We start from the raw sequence: 18129 nt of genomic DNA on the forward strand, positions 1-18129 counted from the left end.
GCTCTCCTTGTGAAAAACAAATCGATAAGTAAAACAGCAGCTCTTTCCAACCCAGGCGCCTCCATGCTCTGTGAAAGGGACTCCAGAAATCTGAGTTTTGGGACGGCACTTTTCTGTTTCTTTTTACATGTCATCGTGGAAGTCCCTTTCACCTCCCAGGCTGAGGCACAGGTCCATTTTCCCACAGATCTGATTCTTATGCTAGGGTAGGGAGCAAAGCCTTGGCTTGTGTATCAAAAGTTATCTTGTTGCTGTGCTGAATTCACTGATGGTGTGCACAGCATGAGCTATCAATTATACACTAATTATATGGCTGACTTCATTATCTCCCTTCTGAAAATATGCAGTCTGTCCCAAACAATTAGCACTGAATTATTTCCCTATATTGTTTCCTAATTTTTCCATATGTTGGTTTTTACTCTTCAGCCAGACTACACACACCTCTGGAAGGCAGAGACGGGGACTTGAACTTCTTTGAACTCACAACATGGCAATATTTATTGGTCCTAATACTGTCACTGGCAAGGTTGGTGTTTTAGGGAAGAGATGATAGTATAAGTATCAACTAATCTGAATTCTTTGGGTGAAGGCTGAGCAAAGCTGAAATAGTTTTAAGAAGAAAAAAACAAAACTGCAGGATGTTTAGTTAATTTGTTCATCATTCAAGTTCCCAGAGAACAGGGATCACGTCTGTCTCTTGCAGTGTTACATCCCCAGCACTCAGCCCACAGTTTCACAAGCAGCAAACACTAACAATTATTTTTAATGAATGAGTTAATGAATACATTTCTTGAGCTTCTGTTATGTCTAGGTCTTGCGCTAAGTGAAGATACAAAGATAGTCTTCTCTCTTCAGAAGCTTTTAGTCTGGGGAAGAAGAAGAAAGGCAGAATTGAAAACAATTGCTATAAAATATGAAAGATGCAACTCTGGGTGCAGTGGCACATGCCCGTAATCCCAGCACTTTGGGAGGCTGAGGCAGGCGGATCACCTGAGGTCAGGAGTTTGAGACCAGCCTGGTCAACATGGTGAAACCCTGTCTCTACTAAAAGTAGAAAAATTAGCCAGGTGTGGTGGCGGGCACCTGTAGTCCCAGCTACTTGAAGGGCTGAGGCAGGAGAATCGCTTGAACCTGGGAGGTGGAGGTTACAGTGAGCTGAGATTGCGCCATTGCACTCCAGTCTGTGCAACAAGAGCAAAACTCCATCTCAAAAAAATAATAATAATAAAATAAAATAAGAAAAATGCTGTCTGAATTCCATTCAAAGTGCTTTGGATTCAGAGGAGGAAGCTGCTGACCATTTAGGGGAGTCAGAGAAACTTCATGTTTAAAAACACAGGCACAAAAACATTGGATGGATTTTGAAGGAAGACTAAGCATTTGCCAGCTGGAAAATGTGAAGACATTCTAGGCAGAGGGAACCGCTGGGGCCAGGTCAGACAGCTGTGAAAGGCTGCATTTTCTGGGAACCCTACAGCTGTCCCGAAGGCTAATAAGGTGTTTTGAGGCAGGTGGATGAAATAAGACAAGTAAGTTGGGGCTTGTTTGCAAGGGTTTTAGGATTGACACTTGAGACAATGGGGACCCGCGAAAGTTTTTAGCAGGGAATTGATGTGAATAGATTTGGATTTGGAGAAATCACTGTGGACAGCATAGTGAGGAGACTGGAATGGGAGAAACTGGAGTCGGGTCCACCTCAGGGTGATCGTGGCACCTTGGATTAGAGGTCGTGGGATGGGGGATGGAGGGAAGTGGACTAATTTGAGAGCTATTCAGAAAGTAGAGTCATCGGAAGACCAAGTGGCTAGTCGGACGTGGGGAGGTGGGAGGTAGGAAGACAGGAGTCCAGAATAATTTCTAGTTTCTAGAGTAAATTAATCAAGAATCCAGAATAAGCAGCAGGACTGGTGTGATGGGGAAAAGAAGTTTTCATTTTTGACTGCAATGAAAACCTCTTTTGCAAAAGCAGCGTCTTCTCTGTTTGTGCTGACTTGGGATATGCTGTTCTCGTTCAGACTGCAGGGGAGTTCCCCACTTTGTGGGGAGGGAAGAGAGGTTTCCCTGATGAGGTCAGGCTAGGACATGAGTCGCATGGGGCAGCCATTTTGGAAGGAAGACATTTGTCCACGTGGAAGCTGTAATTCAAAATGTGGACTTCAGCAAGAGGAAACACCTAGCTCTCTCTTGAATCCGGGTTTCAAGAAGCACTCACCACATAGCTGCACATCAGACTGCAGGTAGATTGCAGCCTGTAAGACTCAGAGGAGGACATATTTTATAAGCCAAATAACGTAGTTATATTGTGTCATGTGCTTTTTTTGTTTTTCTTAGTCTTGAGCAGAGAATTATAAAAATACTCTAGTCTTACTGTTAACTGTGCTATTATGTCTTCAAGAACATAAAATGAATAGTATAATTCTTCCTTCCTTCAAGCCAGTGAGAAATAATAACAATTAGGGGAGATCTCTGCAGCACAGATGAATTTGGGACAAAGGCTCTCTTGTAGAGATTCTCCCCCCATCGCCAACATTAAACGATGAGGCTTTATTTTGTTAAGGCAGGCATATATGTTCTTAAACAGATATGTTGTTTGAGATGCCTCGGCTACATCATTCAGAATGTCTACTAGCAAATACCATCTCTTGCCTGCCCTCAACTAAAAAGAAATAAAACATCTACATCATTTAACTTATCTTGCCCCAGTTCTAAATACTGACAAGCTTGTAGTAAATGGATTGTCAAATGGGTCTCCAGCCACCCCACCCAGCTAATTTTTTAACTTTTTGTAGAAAGGGAGTCTCCCTATGTTGCCCAGGTTGGTCTCAAACTCCTGGCCTCAAGTGATCTTCCCGCCTCAGCCTCCCAAGTGCCTCAGCCTCCCACTGTGCCTGGCCAGTTTTTTATGAGTAGGTAGTACAAAAACACAATAAAATATTCAATACACATAAAAGGAGCTGGGCTCGGTTGCTCACACCTGTAATCCCAGCACTTTGGGAGGCCAAGGCGGGCAGATTGCTTAAGGTCAAGAGTTTGAGATCAGCCTGGCCAACATGGTGAAACCCCTCTCTGCTAAAAATACAAAAATTAGCCGGGCGTGGTGGCGGACGCCTGTAATCCCAGCTGCTTGGGACGCTGAGATGTGAGAATCGCTTGAACCTGGGAGGCAGAGTTTGCAGTGAGCCGAGATTGTGTCACTGCACTCCAGCCAGGGCAACAGAGCGAGACTCTCTCTAAAAATAAATAAATAAGTAAATAAATAATAAAATAATATGCAATGAAAATAAATCCCCTTCCAACTCTTTTTTTTTTTTTTTTTTTTTTTAAGATGGAGTCTCACCCTGTCACTCAGGCTGGAGTGCAGTGGTGCCATCTCAGCTTACTGTAACCTCTGCCTCCTGGGTTCAAGTGATTCTCCTGCTTCAGCCTACTGAGTAACTGGGATTACAGGCACATGCCACCACTCCTGGCTAATGGTTGTTTTTTTTTTTTTCGTAGAGACAGGGTTTCCCCATGTTGACCAGGCTGGTTTTGAACTCTTGACCTCAAGTGATCCGGCCTCCCAAAGTGCTGGGATTACAGGTGTGAGCCACTACGGCTGGCCCCCGTTCCAACTCTTGACCTCTTGTCCCTGGGTTCGTTTCCCTAGAGGCAGGCATTGATTCTAGTTTCTTGGGTATCCTTTTGGACAAACTGTAAGGGTGCTCTTAGTCTGTTGAGAGAACCCTTATCTAACAATGCTAACCCCATCCCAACATACTATCCTTTTTCTTTTTTTTTTTTTTTGAGGTGGAGTTTCACTCTTGTTGCCCAGGCTGGAGTGCAATAGTGTGATCTCAGCTCACTGCAACCTCCGCCTCGTGGGTTCAAGTGACTCTCCTGCCTCAGCCTCCCGAGTAGCTGGGATTACAGGTGCCTGCCACCATCACGCCCAGCTAATTTTTTGTATTTTGAGTAGAGATGGGGTTTCACCATGTTGGCCAGACTGGTCTCGAACTCCTGACTTCAGGCAATCCACCCGCCTTGGCCTTCCAAAGTGCTGGGATTTCAGACGTGAGCCACAGTTCCTGGTCTGTCTATGCTTTTTCTAAAAAATATTTTCAACTGTGATAAAATACACATAACATAAAAATTACTATCTTTGTATGTGTGTGTGAAACTGGGTCTCACTCTGTCACTCAGGCTAGAGTACAGTGGTGAGATCATGGCTCACTGCAACCTCCGCTTCCAGGGCTCCAGCAATCCTCCCACCTCAGCCTCCCAAGTAACTGGGCCCACAGGCATGCGCCACCATGCCCGGCCAATTTTTAAATTTTTTGTAGAGATTAGATCTCACTATGTTGCCCAGGGTGATCTTGAACTCCTGGCCTCAAGACATCCTCCTGCCTTGGCCTCCCAAAGTGCTCGGGTTACAGGTATGAGCCACTGTGCCCAGCTACCTTACCTGTTTTTAAGCGTACAGTTCAATGGTATTCACTACATTCATATTGCTGTGTAACCATCACCACCATTCATCTCCAGAGCTCTTGTCATCTTACAAAACTAGACCTTTGTACACACTAAACAATAACTCCCCATTCTCTCATCCTCCAGCCCCTAGCAACCACGAATCTCCTTTCCTCTCTGTGAATTTGACTACTCTATGTACTTCATATAAGTGGACTTGCACAGTGTGTCGCTTTTTGTAACTAGCTTATTTCACTGGCATAATGTCCTGAAGGTTGATCCGTGTTGCAGCATGTGGCAGAATTTCCTTGTTTTTAAGGACGAATACTATTCCATTGTGTGTACAGAGCACATATTGTTTATTCATTCACCTGTTGATGGACGCTTGGTTTGCTTCCACCTTTTGGCTATTGTGAACAATGCTCCATGAACGTGAGTGTACATGTCTATTTTTTTGCTGTAATTTTTAAATATAGCATTTGTCATGCAGGATATATGTTATGTCTGATATATGTATTGTTTGCTACCTCTCCCTCCCAACTAGCATCTAACTTTTTGAGTTCAGGAATTTTGTTTTGTTCACAGGTGTATCCTCAAAACTCAGAGCAGAGTCTGGCATATGGTAGGTGCTCAATAAATATTTTGCTGAATGAATGGCTAGTGGGCTAATAGTCATGATTCCACCAGAGTTTCTGCACAGAGGTCTATTCTATTGCCGACCATATTGCTAGGTGGAGGAAAGCTTTTTTTTTTTGAGAGAGAGGGTCTTGCTCTGTCACCCAGGCTGGAGGGCAGTGGCGCAATCTTGGCTCACTGTAGCCTTGACCTCCCAGGCTCAAGCAATCCTTCCACCTCAGCCTCCCAAGTAACTGGAACTACAGGCACATGCCACCACACCCAGCTATTTTTTGTAGAGACAGGGTTTCTCCATGTTGTCCAGGCTGGTCTCAAACTCCTAAGCTCAAGCGGAACGCCTGGGCCAAGCGATCTGCCCACCTCAGCCTCTCAGAGTGCTTGGATTACAGTCATGAGCCACTGCGTCCAGCCTCTGGAGGAAAGCTTTTGAACGAAGTTTTCAGTTAGATTGTCTTTCACTTTCCTAATCTCTAAAGTGGTTATCAGTCTTTTTTTTTTCTTTTTAAAAAGTTAAGCAATTTATTTATAAAAGACAAATAAATATTATATATATTTATGGTATACAAGTCACATTTTGCTATCCACATACATTGTGAAATGATTAAATCAAGCTGGTTCGCATATCCATCACCAGACATGCTTGTTCTTTTCTTGCAGTGAGAACATTTAAGATCTGTTCTCTTAGCAATTTTCAAGTATGAAATACATTATGACTAATCATAGTCACCACGTTGTTCAATAGATGTCCAGAACTTATTCATCCTAGCTGATATTTTGTACCCTGTCACCAACATCTCTCCATCTCCTCCCCTTACCTCCAGCCCCTGGTAACCACTGTTCTACTCTCTACTTCTATGAGTTCAATTTCTTTAGATTCCACACGTAAGTGAGATCATGCAGTATTTGTGTTCCTGTGCCTGGCTTCTTTCACGTAGCATGGTGTTCTCCATGTTCATTCGTATTGTCACAAATGACAGGATATCCTTCTTTTTTGGCTGAATAGTGTTCCATTGTGCATATACACCAAATTTTCTTTATCCATTCATCTGTCAATGGACACATAGGTTGATTCAATATCTTAGCCATTGTGAAAATGCTGCAATGTACGTGAGAATGTAGATTTCTGATTTCATTTCCTTTGGATATGTACACAGTAGTGGGATTGCTAGATCATATCGTAGTTCTATTTTTAGTTTTTTGAGGAACCTCCGTACTGTTTTCCATATGGCTATACTAATTTGCATTCCCACCTACGGTGCAGAAGGCTTCCCCTTTCTCCACACTCTTGCCAACACTCATCTTTCATCTTTTTTCCATCCTAAATGTGTGAGATCATATCTCATAGTGGTTTTAATTGGCATTTCCCTGATGATTATGAAACCAACCCAATAGTCCCATAGATAATTTTATGGATAAACATAGAAATTGACCATTCTGGTCTTAAAATCAGAACCTTACATTTGTTTTATCTGAGTTCCTTCCTCTGAAAACCACTTTCAGACCTCTCGAAAAAAAATAGCGAAGAACACCAGATCACCACATCCAGACAATGAGATGTGGGACCCTCATTCATCATGATTACTCCCTCGCCCCTCTCTAGTTTCTGTTTTCTTACACATTGTTACATTTCTTCCCTGCTATATAAACCTCTAGTTTTAGCCGGTCAGGGAGAAGGATATGAGACTGAGCTCCCATCTCCTTGACTGCAGCACCAGATTAAAGCTTCTTCCTCAGCAATACTCATTGTCTCAGTGATTGGCTTTCTGTGCAGTGAGCAGCAGGGCCCAGTCCAAACCCCTGGTGTTTTGGTAACAATTAATGATGCTGACCACCTTTCCATATACTTGTTAGCTATTTCTATGTCTTCTTTGGAGAAATGTCTATTTGGGTCCTTTGCCTATCTTTAAAATCAGGTTACTTGGGTTTTTTTGTTTTTTTGTTTTTTTTTTTTGCTATCGAGTTGAGTTTCCCATATATTTTGGGGAACTTATCAGATGCACAGTTTGCAAATATTTTCTCCCACTCCACATGCTTTTTCATTTTGTTGATTGTGCAGAGGTTTTTAGTCAGATGGAATCCTTAAAATGGGTGTCCGTCTTGCTTTCAGCAATATTTCTGAACATCTCTATGTGACAGGTAGATCTGCCTGGGTCAGCCGGCCCAGTCACTGTGTTTTCTAGCAGAACTCTGGCCAGCTCACTGGAAGGAAAAGCGGACTCCTTGAGTGTGGCTTCCGGGGTTTCCTTGCTCGTTTACTTGCTCTAAAATGGACAGCTTAGTTTCTTCAGTTACATTCATTTTAAGTTAAAAATAAATTTCCCTTGAACTATGATTCAATGATGTATTTTCTCAAATTATTATCCTAAATCATAATTAAATGAAACTGTAATCATACCAAAATCGAGTTATATCGTTTCCACATTTAAGTGAGAATTTATGTGTAAACTTCCTGTAAAAAGTTCACATCAATTTTACTCAAAACTATGAGTCATGTTGTTCATTCTGAATGTTATTTTTATGCATTTTCATGAGTTTATTATAATGGCTCATTTACAGAAGGCCTTGAAAGGGACTCAAGTGAAGTATGACTTCTTCAATTTGCTTATTTGTACTATTTCATATTTGTCTCTCCGAGTAGGTAGGTTTATTAGAACTAGAGAGTCTGGAACTGGAAATTCTCATCAAAATGTGTAAGCAGGGAGCAGTGAAGAGAGGATTCCCTTTTGTAAGACATTTTACCCTCCTCAACCTTCTTGATTTGAGTATTAAGAGTTAAAATATCTTCCTATTTTCTGATAGACAAGCTTCTAATACGCACATTATATTTATGCTCTGGGTGGGTGTATCATAAAGACCACACATATTTCTTTTCATAGAACTATAAACTGGTAATTTCTGAAAATCATAAAGAAAGACAATCTTTATGATTTTCAGGGCCGGGCATGGTGGCTCATGCCTGTAATTCCAGCACTTGGGAGGCTGAGGCAGGGGAATCACCTGAGCTCAGGGTTTGAGACCAGCCTGGGCAACATAGCAAGACCTCGTCTCTGAAAAGAAAAAAAAAAGGCAATTTAAATGTTATTATATATTGAAGGAACACTTCAATATATAAGAAGTATAATGCTTTGGTGTTGATGATTGGAAAGCAAAAGTACTGCCTCTCTGCACTCTACCCCTGGCTGTCTGATCCCGATCAGAGCTCCTCTCAGGGTGGTTCTCCCTCACCACTGGCTCCTTTCTGTTCTGGCAAATGCTCTTCTCCTTGTCTGGTTCACCCAGAGGTGGGGCTGCGGTATCTCTTGCAGTTTCTCTATACCTTAGCCACACTTCTGTAAATAGCCTCTTTATTAACTCACATCAACATATCCTTATCTGAGCATGCCCGCTTTTCTCCTGTTGGGTCTCTGTTTGACACACAAGGTTTAACCAAAGGAAATGATTTCTGTAAATGAGAAAATATTTTATTAAACATTGCAAAATATGCAGACTTTCTTTGAAACATTAGGCAATACAGTAACAAAAAGATGGAAAACAGGAGAAAGAAAGGGTGGAGCTGGGGAAGAGAAGTAAAGAAAGAGAGGAAAACAGCTGGGCGTGGTGGCTCACGCCTGTAATCCCAGCACTTTGGAAGGGCTAGGTGGGTGGATCTCCTGAGGTCAGGAGTTTGAGACCAGCCTGGCCAACATGGTGAAACCTCATCTCTACTGAAAACACACAAAAAATTAGCGAGGCGTGGTGGCACACAACTGTAATCCCAGCTACTCGGGAAGCTGAGGCATGAGAACTGCTTGAACTTGGGAGGCAGAGGTTACAGTGAGCCGAGATCATGCCACTGCACTCCAGCCTGGGTGACAGAGTGAGACCAAAAAAAAAAAGGAAAGAGAGAGAGAAAGGAAGGACGGAGGGAAAAGAAAGAGACAGAAAGAAAAAGAAAGAAAAAAGGAAGGAAGGAAAAGAAAAGAAAGAAAAAGGAAGGAAGGAAGGAAGGGAGAGAGAAGGTAAATGAATACAAGAAGCCTTGGCTTTTTCAGTGCAGGAGGGACTCTGAAGTCCTAAAGCAATTGATGGGGGTGAAGGTCGTCAGATACAGAAGATATCATGACGCCAGCTCCCGTCCACTGAATGCTCTCTGTAGCCTAAATTCTCGCCTCAGCTTATACCTGTGCTGCTGTATTAGGTAGCACAAGCCCAGGGGGCAGGAGAGAGCTCAGGGAGCGCAGCGGAGAAGGTATGGCAACCATGAGGAAGGTGAGTTACCAACCTGGCCACTACCTTGGTGTCAAACTTGATCATAGGGACCATCTTCTAAGACAAACAATCACTTTTTGGGACACCATTTAGGGGAGGAAGGGGGAAGAATTGATCTCTGGAGTTTGTGCCTGTGTGAAGTTGGTAGGAGTCCATGCAGAGCTGATGGCTACAGTGATGGTCTGGCCTGAGGCCCCAGATCAAGAGAGGCCAAGAGACCTGAGGAGGGATCCGCCATAGTGCCATCATACATGAACACGAATCCTCACAGTAACCCTCTGAATTAGCCAGGTGTGATGGTGAACACCTGTGGTCTCAGCAACTCAGGAGGCTGAGGCAGGAGAATGGCTTGAGCCCAGGAATTTGAGGCTGCACTGAGCCATAACTGTGCCACTGCTCTCCAGCCTGGGCAACAGAGACCCTGTCTCTAAAAAAATTAACAATAATAATAGTAACCCTCTGAGCAGGCATAGGACTCTGGGTACGAGTAATACAGACTCACTTGGAAAGGGAAAGGCCGTTTCTTGGCACACTGACCAGACCTCAGAAAGCGCAAGGGTGTGGCAGACCTCAGGGCTCACTGGAACCGAATGCTTGAAGGGCAGCAACGCCCCGCGCCTCCCTGAATTCTCTCAGAATGGTTTCCCCTTGATTGGGAACCAGGATCCCTGGCAGCCCTGGGTCCTGCCACCAGAAACTGGAAACGAAAGGGTTTCTCCTTCTCTTAGTCTGAAGGCATCCCAGGGAAGAGCCCTGACCTCACTCTTGGTCAGGTGACCCCTCCTTGGACCACTCAGTGTAGCTGGGGGGCCGCCCTGTGCTTGGCCACTCCTGGGCTGAGTCTGCCCTGCAGCGGAGGGTGGGCCTGGTCACTCAGAGCTCACCAGAGTCTCAGTTGTTCAACGTCACTAGTAAGGTCAGAGGGGGTCGTTCCATCCATCTCCACTCCCAGAAATAAGAGGAGCCCACACACCAGGCAGGAGAACAGCAGCTGCGGCAGGCCCTCCAATAAGGACGTCATGCTGAAGAGAGGAAAACGCTTCCCTCCGGCCCCGTCGGTGGGGGCTGCCTGTTCTCACTGCCGTGGGGCTTTTCTCCCAGGGTTCTGGGTTCCTCCCGTGTCCCAAAGCTGGGCCCATTCGTTTAACTGGCGTGTCTCCATGGTCTCAGCGTGGGTGAGGGTGTGTGGTTGAATGTGGGTGAGCGTGGGTGAAAGTGAGTGTCGGCGAGTGTGAGAATGAGTGTGGGTGAGTGCGACGATGAGTGTGAGAGTGTGGGTGTGAGGATGACTGTGAGAGTGTGGGTGTCAGGATGGGTGTGAGTGTGGGTGAGTGTGAGGATGAGTGTGAGAGAGTGTGGGTGTGAGAATGAGTGAGAAAGTGGGCGAGCGTGGGTGAAAGTGTGAGTGTGGGTGAGCATGAGAAAGTGTGGGTGAGTGTAGGTGAGAGTGAGGGTGAGTGGGTGACAGTATGAGTGAGGGTGAGTGTGGGTGACTGTGGGTGAGGGTGGGTGTGGGTGTGAGGGGAAGCATGGGTGAGGGTGTGTGGGTGGGTGAGGGCGAGGATCTGGGTGAGTGTGTGGGTGAGTGTGCATGGGTGTGGGTGAGTGTGAGTGTGGGTGAGAGTGAGTGAGGGTGAGTGTGGGTGCGTGTGAGGGTGTGGGTGAGGGTGTGGGTGTATGGGTGAGGGTGTTAGGGTGAGTGTGGGGGTGAGTGTGGGTGAGGGTGTGGGTGAATGTGAGTGTGGGTGTGGGTGAGTCTGAATGTGGGTGTGAGTGTGGGTGAGTGAGGGTGAGTCTGGGTGAGGGTGTGAGGATGAGTGTGGGTGAGGGTGAGTGTGAGGGTGAGTGTGGGCGAGGATAAGTGGGTGAGTGAGGGTTGTGAGGGTGAGTGTGAGGGTAAGGGTGTGTGAGTGCGGGTGAGTGAGGGTAAGTGTGGATGGGGGAGGGTGAGTGGGTGTGGGTGAGTGTGAGTGCAGGTTAGGGTAAGTAGGGATGGGGGAGGGTGAGCGTGAGTGGGTGTGTGGGTGAGTGTGGGTGAGTGTGAGTGCAGGTGAGGGTAAGTGTGGATGGGGAGGGTGAGCGTGAGTGGGTGTGGGTGTGTGTGGGTGAGTGTGAGTGAGTGCAGGTGAGTGAGGGTAAGTGGATGGGGAGGGTGAGCGTGAGTGGGTGTGTGTGTGTGTGGGTGAGTGTGAGTGAGTGCAGGTGAGTGAGGGTAAGTGTGGGTGAATGTGGGTCACCCTGCGATGGGAGGGCATCCTGACCAGAGCGGGACCCACCTGGCATCCTGAACTGCTGGGATGCCCCTATTTCCCCCCACTTCCTTTTCCCACCACCCGGACCTGGAATAAGGGGATACTTCTTACTTGTTTTGATTAATTCTTCTTAAATATTTGTATGGCTCACATTTATTACAATGTGTAACATGAGAAGTGTTTTGGCCTTTATTTAGAACTTTGATGATATTTTTGTGATGGGAAATTATGCCCTAGGAACTTAACTCTGGTTTATATCAATTAACCTATGGGAAAATAGGTTTTGTTATCTGTCGTTTTGCTTAAAGTTGCAGTTTCCAAGAACCTATTGATGGTGTTAAGTGAGGATTTACCGTATTGTGTTTACACATGTAGCCAAAGTCAACCCTTTCTACCTCGCCTAGAAGTATATTACAGGGAACACATTTTGCACTATTTTGTCTTCATCATTCACATATAAGCAACTGCCAAGTCTTGTCCATTTCTGTTTCTTAAGTGTCTCTTGAGCCCTCCCTCTTCCTGTCCTCATTGCCACACCACAGTACCCGCCCGCACCCTGTCAGTTGGCTGTTTGCAATCACCAGCTGGTCTCCTTGCCTCTCTCACCTTGTCCACCTTATGCTGTCACCAGAGTTATCATTGTAAAACAAATCTGATTGAACCATTCTGTTCAGAGGTCTCTGGTGGCCCACTCTTTCTTCTGTATTTAGTATCAACTCTGTGAAACTTCCCCAGAAAGGAAGAATGAAAGAATTTGACTTTTCCTGAAAGAACCTCTCTAGTACTTTGTAGTAAAAATACTCTTCTGTTTATATAAACTCTCTTAGGGTGGCTGGGCTTGGCAGCTCACACCTGTAATCCCAGCACTTTGAGGGGCTGAGGAGGGAGGATCATTTGAGGCCAGGAGTTCGAGACCAACCTGGGCAACATAGCGAGACCTTGTTTCTACAAAAAGTTTTAAAATTATCTGGGTGTGGTGGTGAGAGGCTATACGTCCCCAGCTACCTGGGAGGCTGAGGTGGAAGGATTGCCTGAGCTCAGAAGCTGCAGGCTGCAGGCTGCAGTGAGCTATGATCATGCCACGGCACCCCAGCCTGAGGGATAGCGTGAGATCTTATCTCAGAAAAAAAAAAAAGAAAAAGAAAACAAAACCCCCACAACACTCTTAGGGCATTTATCATATTTGATTATATGTTTTTGTCTGTGTTAGTTTCCTCCACCAAACAGACACTTATTCGAATGAGCAGAAACACTTTCTTAGTTATTATTGTATCCATAGCACTTGTCATGCCCTGGTAATAGACATTCAATAACTGCCAAATAAATAATTAACATTTAGCTTTTTCTTTTATTCCCTGGTGTCTGGAGTAGGGGAAGAAAGAAAAAAGGGGAAAAACAAGAGAAAGAGAAATAGGAGAGAAAAAAATCCAAAATTACATTTAATCCCCGTCTCTTGTATCAAATCAATTTTGGAATGAGGTGAGGATATAAACAAGTCAGTCAACAAAGTAATGACATTTCATATTAGTAACATGCATTCTTATCTCCAGACCATAATCTGCCCTGATGTTTGTAGTTTGTCTCTTGGTTCCAAAACGCAATGTTATTGAAATGAGGCTGTGGATAATACCGCCGTTGGAAGAGGCATGAGGGTCAATGCAAAAATGCAGTGACGGAAGTAGTACATTGTGTGTGTCCACAGTCATTCAAATTACAGTTGTCCTTGGCATCCTCAGGGGACTGGTCCCAAGACCCTCGAGAATACCAAAATCCTTGGATGCTCATGCCCCGATATAAAATGGCGTGGTATTTGCATACAACCTATGCACATTCTTTCCTATACTTCTTAAATTTTATTTTTTATTTTTTGAGACCAAGTCCCACTGTAGCCCAGGCTGGAGTGCAATGTCGCGATCTCAGCTCACTGCAAGCTCTGCCTCCCGGGCTCAAGCGCTTCTCTTACCTCAGCCTCCCGAGTAGCTGGGACTGCAGGCGCACGCCACAACACCCGGCTAATTTTTGTGTTTTAGTAGAGATGGTTTTCACCATGTTGGCCAGGCTGGTCTCAAACTCCTGACCTCAGGAGATACACCCACCTTGGCCTCCCAAAGTGTTGGGATTACACGCATGAGCCACCGTGCCTGGCCCTTTTCTATAAATCATCTCTAGATTACTTATAATACCTAATACAATGTAAATGCTATGTAAAGTTGTTATACTATATTGGTTTTTAAATTTGTATTATTTTTTATGTTTCTAATTGTTCTTTTTCCAAATATTTTTGATCTGTGGCTAGTTGAATCTGAAGATGAGGACCTCAAGAATACAGAGGGCTGACTGCACTGACAAAACTCAGTGGAAACCTCTGGAAGATTTGATGGTAGATGGTCTTATCATCTGCAGCTGTTCACTCCTCCACTGTGTCAGAGAGGATTAGACATCCCTGTTCATTGCAGGTGACCTCACATCACCCCCCATAAACAGGGGCAGGGTGTGCTTCCACGCCTTGTTGTCAGCCCGGGCCAATGGAATCTGAGCAGATGTGACTTACACCAGGATGAGCAGAAGCTTCAATGTGATTGCCCGCTGTGATGGCCAATTTTAGGTGTCAACTTGACTGGGCTAAGGGATGCCCAGATAGCTGGTAAAACATGCTTGCAGGGTGTTTCCAGAGGAGGTGAGCCTTTGAATTGGTAGCTTGAGTAAAGAAAATCTACCCTCATTATTGTGAGTGGGCATCATTCAATCTGTTGAGAGCTCAAATCGAATAACAAAAAAAGAAGAAATGGTGAATTTGTTCACTCTGCTTGAGCCAGGAACTCCATCTTCTCCTGTCCTTGGATATCAGAGCTCTTGAGTCTCAGGCTTTCGGACTCAGACAGGGATTTATACCACCAGTCCCCTCCAACCCCCCTTCTCAGACCCTTGGACTTGGACTGAATTACACCACTGGCTTTCCCTGTTCTCCAGTTTGTAGACAGTGGCATGTGGGATTTCTCACCCTCCATAATGGTGTGAGCCAATTCCTAGACGAAATCATATATATGTATCTATCTCTATATATCCTATCTCTATATATATCTATATCTATATATCCTATCTCTATATATCCTATCTATATATATGATATATCTATCTATCTATCTATCTATCTATCTATCTATCTATCTATCTATCTATCTATCTATGTGTCTTTGAAGAGCCCTGATTAATACACCTGCTTTGGCAAGGACTCTTGCTCTGCCCCCTGTCGCAGCCTGTCCCGGATCAGGGCTGCTTCTCTGGTGGAGGTCCCAGATTGAGAAGACACCACAACAGACCTGCCACCCACCGGCGGTCTGGAGCAGAAGCACAGTCCCGGGCTGACTGTGGCAGACTCACATGTAACACAAGCAAGACATACACATGGTTTTTATTGTAAGCAACTGACATTTTTGTACCTGTTTGTTACTGAAGCAAAGCTGATAACTTAGAGAAGTAAATCAAAATTCTTAAGTGGAAACAACCAGCAAAATACTTTTAAATATGAACCATTAAACCAAATTCCAATAGAAGTAACAGGAAATTTATTGAAGAGAGACAACATTCTTTTTGATGGCTGGAAAGAATAGAATCTTCAATTAAACAAATTAGTAAGCAAATCCATGCCACGTAGTAGATTACACTATTACTCCCAATTATTTGTTGCCTTTACTATGGAAAATTATACTTGCACACATCATTTACATGAGGCTTGGCCATGTGACTTGCCTTGATGAGTAAAACGTGAATAGAATTGATGTATGCGGCTGGGCACGGTGGCTCAGGCCTGTAATCCCAGCACTTTGGGAGGCTGAGGTGGGCGGATCACCTGAGGTCGGGAGTTCAAGACCAGCCTGGTCAACATGTTGAAACCCCATCTCTACAAAAATGCAAAAATTAACCGGCATGATGGCGGGTGCCTATAATCCCAGCTACTCGGGAGGCTGAGGCAGGAGAATCACTTGAACCTGGGAGGCAGAGGTTGCAGTCAGCCGAGATCGCGCCATTGCACTCCTACAGCCTGGGCGACAGAGCAAGACTCTGTCTAAAAAAAAAAAAAAAAAAAAAAAAAAAAAAGGATTGATGTATGCCACTTCTAAACAAAAACTTTAAGTAGGATAATTTGAGCAGAAAAGGTTTCCAGGAAGTGGAGACGCAGCAAGGGATGGAAAGTGCTCAGTGATATGCACCCCGCTTTGTTGAACTTCTCAAGGGTCGGCGTCACCAGAAAGAGGCCCTCTAGTTAGCCATCTAGGGGCCTCATAGTAGGATTCCTTTAGGGTATTCTTCTCTTAGGTGTGCACATTCAGAAACTTCATCTCATTAGTATGACATATTGATTAGGTACATGGAGAAAGAGGCTCATGCTAATACAATTCACTAGAGGCCAGGGTATCAGTGGGATCATCGGTGTTTTACTCTGTGAACTGCAATTTCCTTTCCAGCACTGAACTGTTCCTTTCCGGGTCCTCTGCGGTACAGAGAGCACGTATTCCTCTCTAACAAGGTATCCAGGAAGCCGACGATAAAATCTCGCATAAAAGATAAGGGAGACAGCATCCCAGCCTTGTAAAGCCGGAACACTGCCTGTGTTTCAGGGAAACCATTTGATGTGTATCCATCAGTCACCAAACTTTCTGCTGCACGGAGCTAAATCATCTCCCAGCTCTGCCTCCCAGACCCTGCCCTTTTCTGCGCTTCACTGTTACACATTCTCCCTTCTCACTGACTCTTTAGGTGAGTTTAGAGCAGTCATTGGTTTTTCAATCATACATTTGCTCTTTTAGCTTCTGGCAGATCTTTTGATTCCCGATTCAGAGACAGAGTGGAAGAAGCATGGATTCTGGAGCCAGATACATCTGGGTCCAGATCCAGCCTCTACCACTTACTAGCTGTATGTTTCTTAGTCATTCTGAGCCTTGTATCTTCTACTATAATAAAAAAGGGATAATCGACATCTCAGGGTTGTTGAAAGGGGAAAAAAAGAAATCAGATTCTAACCTAGCTGTCACATAAAAAATGTAAGATTTTCTTATTTTCTATTGCTATGAAAACATCATGCAAAATAATCTTACAATGGTAATAAAAATAACAATAACAACTGTAATAATACTTATTAAGCCCTACGATGTCACCAGTACTATGCTAGAAACTTTAGTCTTTCGTCACCATTCTTTGTGGAACTAAAAGTTATCCTTTAATGCCCTTTTCTTCTCCTCTCTGCTGTTCTATATAAACCTTCATTTTGTATGGAAGCTAGAAATTTTCTGTAGCTCAGACAGCTCTTGATGCTGATGAAAACCTTCATATCCTATTCCTCTCTGGTAATTACAAAGCCTCTTATCTGCACAAGTGGATTCTTTCTGAAGCATCATTTCCATTATCCCTCTGCTCTGATTAAGAGTTCACAATGGTTCTTTAGCATATATCGGATTGAGAGATTAACCCCTAACTCCCCAGTCCCTGGTCAGCCTTTCAACCAGTTTTCTAGGAGAGGCACCTTTCCCGTCTAACTTTCCACCCTGCCTGTGCCCATGGCTCACTACTGGTTCCCTTTATGCAAACTTGGTTTATGCTTTTCCTCTCCTGGAACAATAATTCTTTCCCTATTTCCAGTCATCTAAATCCTACACTTCTTTTAAGATGAAATTTGAAGTCCACAAAACCTTCTAAGACTAACCAAACCTCAAATCTCTATAATTAATTTTTGTTTTGCTTTGAAAAAAATTTTGTTTTCAGGTAAACAGGACATATGCCCTCAGCTACTGCAGGTTAATACCTCAAAGACAAGGATATTGTATTCCATTACTTTGAAGTCTTCCTCCATCTCTAAGCCTAGCCAGGCCTACGGGAAAGAGTAGGTGCTTAATAGTTGGTGAAATGAATCACTGCTATAATGATCACTATGCCACGAAACCGGCCACCACAAACACTTCGTGGACCCCCGAAGATTTCACCTCAGTCGGTGAAGAAACCTTTGCTTAATTGATATATACTATACATAGGGTTAATTTTGTTTTAAAATTCATGCATTTTTCAAAAGTCAGCCTACTCAAGAGTCCAGGAATTCGCAATTAAAGCTACATAAGGATGATTAAAATGTGGGTAGTAGGCTGGGCCAGGTGGCTTATACCTGTAAAACCAGCATTTTGGGAGGCTGAGGTGGGTGGATCACCTGAGGTCAGGAGTTCAAGACCAGCCTGACCAATATGACGAAACCCCATCTTTACTAAAAATACCAAATTGGCCAGGCGTGGTGGTGGGTGCCTGTAATCCCAGCTACTTGGGAGGCTGAGGCAGGGGAATCGCTTGAACCCGGTAGGCGGAGTTTGCAGTGAGTAGAGATCGTGCCATTGTACTCCACCCTGGGGGACAAGAGCAAAGCGAAACTCTGTCTCAAAAAAAAAAAAAAGTCAAAAAAAAATATGTATATGGGTAGTTGGCTGGGTGCAGTGGCTCACGCCTGTAATCCCAGCACTTTGGGAGGCCGAGGCAGGTGGATCACCTGAGGTCAGGAGTTCGAGACCAG

The 18129-nt window shown here is 44.4% G+C and overlaps 1 long non-coding RNA gene across 1 annotated transcript; it reads left to right on the forward strand.

The window, feature by feature from the left end:
* The first annotated feature begins 422 nt into the window (after positions 1-422).
* LOC129533101 (uncharacterized) lies at positions 423-13061 on the forward strand. Its single transcript, XR_008679136.1, has 3 exons — positions 423-526; positions 5029-5065; positions 12951-13061. It is a non-coding gene; the product is annotated as an uncharacterized lncRNA (long non-coding RNA).
* The last annotated feature ends 5068 nt before the right edge of the window (positions 13062-18129 follow it).

This window comes from Gorilla gorilla, chromosome 3 (genome assembly GCF_029281585.2).
Source record: "Gorilla gorilla gorilla isolate KB3781 chromosome 3, NHGRI_mGorGor1-v2.1_pri, whole genome shotgun sequence".
Taxonomy (NCBI): domain Eukaryota; kingdom Metazoa; phylum Chordata; class Mammalia; order Primates; family Hominidae; genus Gorilla; species Gorilla gorilla.